General features: G+C 32.1%; 1 long non-coding RNA gene across 1 annotated transcript; it reads left to right on the forward strand.

The window, feature by feature from the left end:
* Window positions 1–3,073, forward strand: LOC139783571 (uncharacterized). The gene is made up of 3 exons (XR_011721319.1): window positions 1–388; window positions 648–698; window positions 1,897–3,073. It is a non-coding gene; the product is annotated as an uncharacterized lncRNA (long non-coding RNA).
* Window positions 3,074–10,117: the final 7,044 nt, after the last annotated feature.

Raw genomic sequence — 10,117 nt, forward strand, 5'->3', positions numbered from 1 at the left:
CTTGGCGAGGTGGGAAGGCCCAGTACCCAGTACGAGGATTTTACCCAAGCAAAACTCTTGTTCTGCTTGGATAAAAATCCAAAAACGGGGAAGCTAACGTACCCTCGTCCGCCGAAATTGAATAAACGAACCGTAGCCGGTTCGTCGCGTTTGCTTCGGGAGTGCCGTTCAAGTAATCGGACTAAAGGACTTATTTATACGGGAGTGCCGTAAAATATCGCGCGAGAAAGACTTTTACTTTTACTGAAATTAGTCCGCGCGCGATTGTAATTTATTATCCGCGAGTGTTTCTCGCGAGTGTCCTGTGCGGTGAGAAGAGGAGGCTTGACGTCCTGAGAGGAGGAGGAGGTCTGAGAGAGGCATTGGGCATCGGCGGAACAACCTTGGGGTGAGTATCATCTCTTATCTGATAAAAATTAATAGTTTTTTTTTATTTATTCAAATTGTTATCTCGATAAATTAGAAATAATTACAAAACGAGAAATTATTCAAAATTTTATTCTTGTAAAGATCTTTTTCGGTAAATAACTAAATTATTGCTAAATATCTCATTAAAAGACGAATTAGAGACGCGTAAAAATTATCTTTTGAAATGTTGATTATTTTGAGCACTTTTTAAATTTGAATCTTATGTTTGTATGTTACAGTATCATTGTAGCTACGTGGCTGTATAACTCCGTCCGTTGCGCATCGAGTTGGTGAGTCAAATATTTTTATCGGTCTATACGAAGTGATTTTATCCAGAGATTTACTAGGTTTTTAGGAGAAATTGGCTTTATGCCAGTCAAGTAATATATGACGTGAGATTCTAAATATTTTGTCGAGAAACGCTGAAACTTTTAAAATTATTTTAGAATTGATCATATATGTATAGTACAATTATATATTCAATTTTACAGTTATATATATGAATATATTGTATAAAAAATAATTTTGATAAAAAATTAAAAATATAACGAGATATATATTTATATCGATATATATAAGTTTGTAAATATTTGCAATTATGTTATATTATTTAATTATAATAACGCGATTAGTGATTAATTATAATATTTAATTAGAATATCAATTGTGCGAGAATTTTCGTTTATTTTTGGATCTCACGTCATTTACTTTATACATCTTACTTGATACATTTTCAAGATGCGTGTCGCATGAACAACATGCACAATCACGCATCTTTGTATTTTCGCGGTCGGTTTTCGCGGTCGGTTTTTATCGAGAAATTTTCCGTTATTAATTTTTTAATTTTGTCCGCATTATAAATTTCAATTTTTCGCGAGATATAATTGAGATATTCATATAACGCGAAGTAAAATTTTTTTTCTGTACTTGATTACAATTACAAATTTAAAAAACGGGTCACAAAGAAACTGGAAACAGTAAATTCCGCCCTTCTATTGCTTTCACTGAAGGAATTGCTCGCGATTGGGCGTAGTCATTAAAAAAGTAATATTTCATTAAAAACGTATCGGCTTAGGTATCAAGGAATTTGGAAATAGTGTTGTGAGCCGGAAGTAATAGCGGTTAGTAACGACGATCGGTTAGAAACAGCGAGCGGTTAGCAACACCGAAGGCAAGATTCGGCAATCGAAATACGATTCCTTTAGATGGCATTCCGGAACATCACCTGAGGTTGCGCGGCCACTGACCGTGCAACCCGACCCCGGAAAGATACGCGATAGAAGGACCGCCGTCCGATAAGCAGGCAGTCTAGACCGAAACGCGTACCGCGACCCGTGTGTTACTCGCTACCTATTCGCAAGTAAAGGTACTTGAAATTACATTTCAGCTCTCAAGATTTTGTTTCATTTGGAAGTCGTATATTTCTTTTACCCTCTCGTGTTTCAAATCATCTCAAAAGATATTTTGAAGAGCGCAATATATTCGTAGATGTGTACGCGGTGAGAGACGAGATGTTGATGTAGAGGCGTGTCGGCGGGTGTGCTGGTGAGGTGAACTCTCGAGGTCCGATCTACAAGAACCGCAATGCAAGGGAGTGTAACGGCTTCAAGGACGAGCGTGCATACGCGCCGGCTCTCCCAGGAAACTCATGTTAACCGACATCCGCGAGAACACACGCGTGTGCATCTCGGCTGGGCCGCGCCGCAAAAACCACACGGAAAAAGGTTTCAGGTAGCACGAAGATACGACGTGCTACGTTCGCAACGCGAAAGCCGGTGCGATGCACGGAAAAATCCCGTGCTTAGTACGAGGAAAGACGTTGCTGCGCGGCAGCGTGTTTTGACATGGGCGCACGACGGAAGAGAGTGGGGGACACGGCCCAGCGTAGTGGCAGGGCGCAGCGCGTTTCATGGTCCGCCTTGCATGATCTCATACGGTGAAAACCTTTTTCCGTGCAGTTTGCCGCCGGCGCGGTCTAAATCAAAGAAGTGTAGGTGAGGGAGAAGGGGGAAGAAGGGGAGATCCTCGCGAAGGATGGAGAACCGTGGATTCTGCTGCCCACGGGGCGGAGGGAGGACGCGGTTAACGAAGGTACGTTCCCCTGACCTGAAAAGCGCACTTCCTCCTTTTCGTCTCTTTAACGTTGCGGCGCTGCACGGCTCGGCGGCGACTCGTTCCGCAAATAATACGATATTATGCGTTTACGGGTAATTTATGGGGCGCTTATGATACGTTACGTTATTTTTCTGTGGTGCGATGCTATAATAGAGATATTTCGTTGCGTAAATCCGACACGTGAGTCTTGCGCAATGTCGCTTCTCGCCGCTGCGCGAATATCGCTTCCCGATAATATATATCGTAATCGAGTTTCTTAATATCGTCGGTAACAGTCGTCGTAACGACGCGAATAATAAAAAGTAATAACGGCCGTTATCGAGTTGTTAAAGATAATTAAGAATCCTGTAACTGTGCCGCGAATGTCGAAAAATGCGTTATCCTGCAATTGGATACAATTACAATGCACAATATTTCGAGGCGCGAAAATTCCGCAGCGTAATTTATTGGAAGCGCAATACTGGAAGAAGTTACGAACGGTTATTTTCTCAACTTTCCTCGCAGTTTTTATTGCTCTACTGTAAGCGACGGCGTTTGGCAAAGACGATCGTTAAGGATGTTTTACCTATATCTATACACAGAGAGAACGATTTCTTTTGGATTTTCTTGATTGAAGACTTTGCATGTATGTCAAACAACTCAAAATTTTTTATATGTTAGAAGGGATTACCGTTAACAGTTTAAGTATGATTTTTTGTTTTTTAAATAATTAGTATTGTTTAAACAATTAAAAAAATTTTTTTGTGGCAAAAAATTTTGAAACTTAAAATACAATATCAATGATGTATGTTTTACATATAAAAAAAGTTTAAGAAATATCTTAATGGTTTATTTATATTTTATTTATATTTACAGCAAAGTGTCGATTCTCTATAAGGGATAATGTTAATTTTATCAACTTTAAACTTAAATAACTCTTAAATAATTTCAAAATTTTACAGAGTATTTTTTATTTAATTTAGAAACAATTTACAGCACTTTCTGAATATATTTGAAATACCTCCAATACATCCTTAATTACAATAACTTTTAAACCAGTAAGAGAATTGTGCTGAAATTTTACACAGATACTTAGACGTAATAATAGAACAATCTATGAAATTTTTACATTTTTGGTAATGACTTTGAGATGTCACACATACATCCTTAACGTAATCGTTTCGTTCTGCACCAACGATGCGACGAACGATCGACAGTAACTCGAAAAGATGCTACTAAATTTCAATGTAGTTATTCGACAATCAAGTAACATTTGTCGATTTGATGATCATCAAATGGCAAGGCGTCATTAAATAGTTAAGCAACGGCATATACCACACTGAGAAACTCATTTAGTTGAATGAATTAAAATTTGGTTGAATCAACTAAATCTCTTGTTTGTATATGGTCAAACAAGAATTGTGGTTGGTGCAACACAAAAATTTAGTTGGAAAATTTAGTAATACCAATACACAAATATAGTTCACTGAACAAAAATATGGTTTGTATGAAACGAAATTTGTGATTGACTTATTACTCAAATTTTATCCTCTGAACAAAAAGTATGTGTTAATATTACTAAAATTTTCAATCAAATTTTTATGTTGCGTCAATCAATTATTTTTGCACAGAAAAAACGATTTTGCTGAAGTATTTAAAAATTTAGCTAGATACAGATCTAAAAATAATTTTGTTGCACCATCAAAATAATTATAGTAGGTCGCTGAAGTATGATGATAATGCTGTAAAAAATTTTGACATTTTACAAAATTTGATATAAATTAAAATAATTATGTAGAACTGATTGCTAAAATGTCAAAATTTTTTACAGCATTATCATCATACTTCAGCGACCTACTATAATTATTTTGATGGTGCAACAAAATTATTTTCAGATCTGTATCTAGCTAAATTTTTAAATACTTCAACAAAACCGTTCTTTCCGTGTGTAGCCATCAATGTATAGCACATAAAAAAATGCAAACAGTTAAAGATTAAGTCGTTTAAGTATTTTTATTTATTACATTAACGAAAACATACAAAATTATCATTAGTATTGCCGTAGCGCAAAATACCTGAAGTAGGAAAAACGTCTATCAAAGAACTAAAATCCATCTCAAAACTGTTGTGTGTCGTATTTTTTATGACTTGATAAGCATTAATATGTGAGTAGTATCCAATAGTAAATAATTTTTGTGAACTAAATACAATCCTCTTGTCTCCGTAAGAAAGTATAGACGAAATAAGACTAAATTTTGGCAAAGGTTCATCAACAGAGGTAAGTAAAACTGTTCGTTTAGCTAAATATTTTATTCCATTAATTTCTATCCATAAATAATGTGTAGGATCAGCAGTTCCGTCAAGATGTGGACCAAAAGTAATTTTATCAGATAAGCCTCTTTTACTAAGAAATCTTTCGCATAACTGCAACTGATTCTTTTTTGCTAAAGTTAACGTGATGTTTACGCGAGAATTTACTACAGTTGCATTTTTCTTAAAGTCTCGATGTTTGGCCTCGAATCGCATTGATGAAATATTAATTAAAGGACCCACGGTAGTCATAATCTCAGGATAATGCGTTATTATGTGATGTTTCAGCTTTAAAGTTACATTCTTAAATATTTCTAAGTAGAAACTATGATGTTCTTCGATTAATGATTTTAAAAGCTTGGGTGTAGACTCGTGAATTGTTCGAGATGTTACAATTGATATAATCTGTTTGAGGAGTAAAAATACTTCCCAAGCACAATTATTTTGAGGAATTTTATCGCTAATTATTATTAATCCTAAATAACGAACTAAGCATGCCATCTCTGCAGCACTAATTATAATATGACATTTTTTTATATGTTCTGTTTTTATTAGAGGTACTCTATTTCTTTCATACATACCAAAATTAAAATATTTTATTCTTTCGTTTAAAAATTGAAGACTGAATAGTTTTTCATCAATAAAGTACTTTAAAACAGTGCCTACTTCATATCGGCAAATGCCTTCATAAACATCGTGCATAACATCGCATGCTATATTTTTTGTAACATTAAAATATTTTAAATCATTCCACATACATGGTTCTTTTACACCAGCAGATGTTCCAGACAATTTTTTAATATCTTGATCATAATTACTTTTGGTCCTTCTTAACGAGGGCTCTGATGTACATAATATTTGACATCTTTGGTAGCTTGGTAGTTTGTTCTTTGGTAGCTCGACAAAATCGGCAAAAAAATGACTCGAGAAACTCTCTGAAAATCCTAAAATACTATTAACACCTAAATTATCACCTAAAATTAGAGCTAATGTAAAATATATTTTGTATCTTTTATTATTGGATACTATTTCAATACCGTTTGTTTCCAAAAGTTTTAGTTCTTAAATTAAAATGTTAAATGTAGCACGATTCTCATGAATCATTCTATCAGACGCATGACACAAAAGAGCCAAAAATATATTATCTAATGTAGAATGATACTTTATCGGTGTACCAGCAAGTAATATATAAACAGCACCTAATTTATGAATACCGGCATGAGATCCTAATGGATTATTGATTTCGAAATCGTCATAGAAAAGAAAAATTGGTATCACAATGCTGTTGCCATAATTTTTCGAAATATCACGCCATAAGAGTGATCCAAGAAAATCAAAATAATCTTTCGAACAACATTCATTTATTTCTCTAATATGTCTTAATGTTAAAGTTAAAACATTAGGTAATTCCATGAAATATTGTAATATTGTACGCAATGGTATAAAATGTGCTGTAGCAGCCTGTATATTAAAATATGTACTAATGTCTGATTTTTTACATGTTAACATGTTACCTACGTAATAAGAAATAGGTGGAATCAAATAGTCACTATTTTCGAAATAACGTAGGCGGCGTTTATCTGACAATAAATTTTGAAAAGAATTTTCTAGTATACTTATTATTTTAACAATAATATTCGTATTGGAAATATTTTCTCCATTTTCCGATTTTAACATTTTTGTAAACAAACTTCCGAAACCATTAGACAACAACTCCGTAACATTCTCGAGAACAAATTGAACTTGACTTCTGGGTATCACAGGATTTGCATATAGTTTAGCACAGAAAGAAGCACATTGATGTTCTATACTCTCAATAATATCTTCAATTGTATATACCCAATCAGCAAAGAAATGTTTTTAAAAATATTTTTAAAAACATTTGGAAAACATTTTTGAAAACATTTTTAAAAATGTTAAAAATCATGGGTTAACAGACCATTTTTTCATTGAAAAAATATTTATTTTAACATTTAAAAAAACATTTTTTAATGTTTAAAAATGTTTATTTTAACGTTTAAGAAAAATGTTTGTTTAATGTTTAAAAAATGTTTATTTTAACGTTTAAAAAGACATTTTTTAGTGTTGAAAAACGTTTATTTTAACGTTTAAGAAAGTGTTTTTTTAATGTTGAAAAAACGTTTATTTTAACGTTTAAAAAGACATTTTTTTAATATTTGAAAATGTTTATTTTAACGTTTTAGAAAGTGTTTTTTTATGTTTTTTTATGTACAAAAACATCTATTTTAACGTGTTCTAAAATGTTTTTTTAACGTTTGAAAAACGTTAATTTAAGATTTGAATAAATATTTCTTTCACATTTGAAGTTTTTTCAATATTTGAAAAACAACATCTTAAAAATTGTTCTTTTATATATTTATATTATTAGTTGTATAAAAATCTTAGTATTCGTATTAAAAGAACATTTTTCAAACGTAAAATGTTTTTCAAACATTTAAACAACCTTTCAAATGTGAAACAATTATTTTTCAAATCTAAAATAAACGTTTTATAAACATTAAGAAACATTTTTTATTTATAAACTTAATTGTGTGCTCATTGATAGGCTTTAAAACAACAAAGTACTTTATTAAAATTGAAAAAATAAATGTTAAAAATTTATTTTTCTCATTATTTTATTTGAATATATTTCTATACAAATATCTATATATTATTTATATATATATTTTTTTTTCTTTTATATGTAATATATTTATCTTATATATATTTGTCACGCGTCACCTTTTACTCTCCGAAATCCCATGTAGATAAACCCGAAATTATGGGAGATTTTTTTCCTCATCATTCTTTTGGTTCTCATTGTTCTCATCACTATTCTCGCAGTTTTCAGAGTTATCATCGTTGTCATCTGAATGAGCCTCGTTATTGTTGCAGGTGTGTCTGTTAATGTTAAATATATCTCTATAATTATCGTTATTCTCGAAATCAAAGTGTTCAGAGTACTCAAAATGATCAGAATTATTAGAAAATTCAGAATGGTGAGGAAGTTCAGAATGATGAAAAAGTTAAGAATAATGAGAAAGTTCAGATTCTTTTTGATTATGAAGAAAATCTGGTCACGGAACTTTGGCTTTTAACGGAATGTGTTCTGATATATATACATACTAGCGTTTCGGCCCGCGCTTCGCGGGCACACTTTAAGTGTGCACCGATTGCACACTTACACTCATACTAAAAATTAATTATTATTTGTAAAATTACTTTTACAATTTTAATATTTATAATTTTTCATGTAATTTATTTAAAAATTTTTAAATATATATTTTATTAACATTTTAATTATTATATTATTTATTTATACAATTTTATAATTTTTCAATTTATAAAATTTCTCTGTATATTACATTTTTTGTAAAACATTTTGTACTTCCTTCTATTAGATGTCCTTGATTGCTTAATTCATCAATCTTAATTTTTACACTTTCCTTTCTGGTTGCTCTAGAAAATGCCACATAAAGTTGACCATGAGCAAATACAGGATGTGGCAAATAAATCCCAACTTTTTCTAAACTTTGTCCTTGTGATTTATTGATTGTCATAGCAAATGACACTCGAATAGGAAACTGTCTTCGTTTAAACTTAAATGGCAGTTCCAAATCACTTGTAATTAAATCTATCCTTGGAATAAAGACAATCTGTCCTCGAGCAGGACCAGTTAAAACCTCTGCATAAATTAGATTATTTTTCAAATTAGTAACAATAAATCTTGTACCATTACAGAGTCCTTTTTTAGTATTTAAATTTCTTAATAAATAAAGATTATTATTATTAATAGGATTATTGTAGCACTGACTTTTATTTTAAGTCGATGAACTGGCATTCCAGAAGGTGTCAGAGAGTTTAAAAACTCAGTTGGAAAATTCAATTGCTCTTGTGGATCATCACTTACAATAGAGTCAATTGAGAGATACTCTTTTTCTTCTCCTTCCATTAGACAAAGAATTTCGTCATTAATTTTGAATGTATCCTCATTCTTAGGACAAAGAATCGTTCGATCTGGATTTTCTTTAATCTGTTCCATGGTGATTCTATCACCAAAAATTTCAGCAATAAGAGATTCTTTTGATATAAAATTCTGGGGAATTTCAATTGTATCGAGATGTAGTCCATCCGTATTTGATAATTTACCATCTCCGAGTTGCATTAGCCAATTTGCAAATTCTTTTTCTTCCCCAGTTCTCATATTTTGCTTTAGTTTAACCTGAGTTACATTCCTCCATATAGAACTGTATTTTACAGTCGACTCAATTATGGCTGCTTTCTGTTGCATGTGGCACTACGGGAAGATTTTGTCTAAAATCTCCTGCAAATAAAATTACTTTTCCTCCAAATGGTCGAGGATTCTTCATTAAATCTCTTAAAAGTTTATCAACTACTGTTAAAGCATGTCCAACAGTCATGCTCACCTCATCCCATATGATTAGTTTGGCAATGATCAGTTCTCGTGCAGCTTGAGAATTTCCTCTGATATTGGATTTAACACTATCATCAATTGGAATTGAAAGCTTGAATAGGGAGTGATAAGTTCTTCCTCCTTTTAGAAGTGTTGCTGCAATTCCAGTCGAGGCACATGGAAGAACTATCTCGTTTCTTCCTCGAATAACACTTAGAAATGTGTTAAATAAGTAGGTTTTACCACTTCCTGCAAACCCGTCAATAAAAAATAACCGATGAAGTTTATTTTGATTTTCAATTGCTCGCATGACAATATCGTATACGTGTTTTTGCTCAGCATTTAATGTCGATAATAAATAATCACCACGTATTTTTTCTTCATCCACATTATACTCTGTTATGTAAATATTTACTGGAGTTGGATTTGGTAATTGAAAATTCTCACAGCTACTTCCATTATTTATTAAAATTTCTTGTATATGATTTAAAGCCATATTTTCAGGATTAACAACATTCTTATGTACAAAGTCCTCAATCAAGAAATCTTTGTATTTATTCCAAATAGCTAATACATCTATTGGAGTTCCAAATATACAAATGTAGGAAAATAATTCTCTAAGTTGTACAGGCATTTTGGATTCTATTGCCTCCTCTAGCGTTTTTCCCCAAAGATCATCAATTTCCACCAAATTTTTTGCAATTGCTGCATCCTTAAATGTCTCATAAACAACTCCATTAACAGTTTTCAAATCTTTAAAACATTTAGCTCCAGCCACATGTAATAGAAGAAGACGTAGATAAAATCTCTCAATATCTTTTATGCTTACTGTATAGAGTCTTGAAATTATCTTGTCACCACCTTTTTTGCGTGGCTTCCACTTAGTTTCTT

Source organism: Temnothorax nylanderi, unplaced genomic scaffold (assembly GCF_030848795.1).
Source record: "Temnothorax nylanderi isolate EJ_2023f unplaced genomic scaffold, tnyl_v1.0 TNYL_tig0517_pilon, whole genome shotgun sequence".
Taxonomy (NCBI): Eukaryota; Metazoa; Arthropoda; class Insecta; order Hymenoptera; family Formicidae; genus Temnothorax; species Temnothorax nylanderi.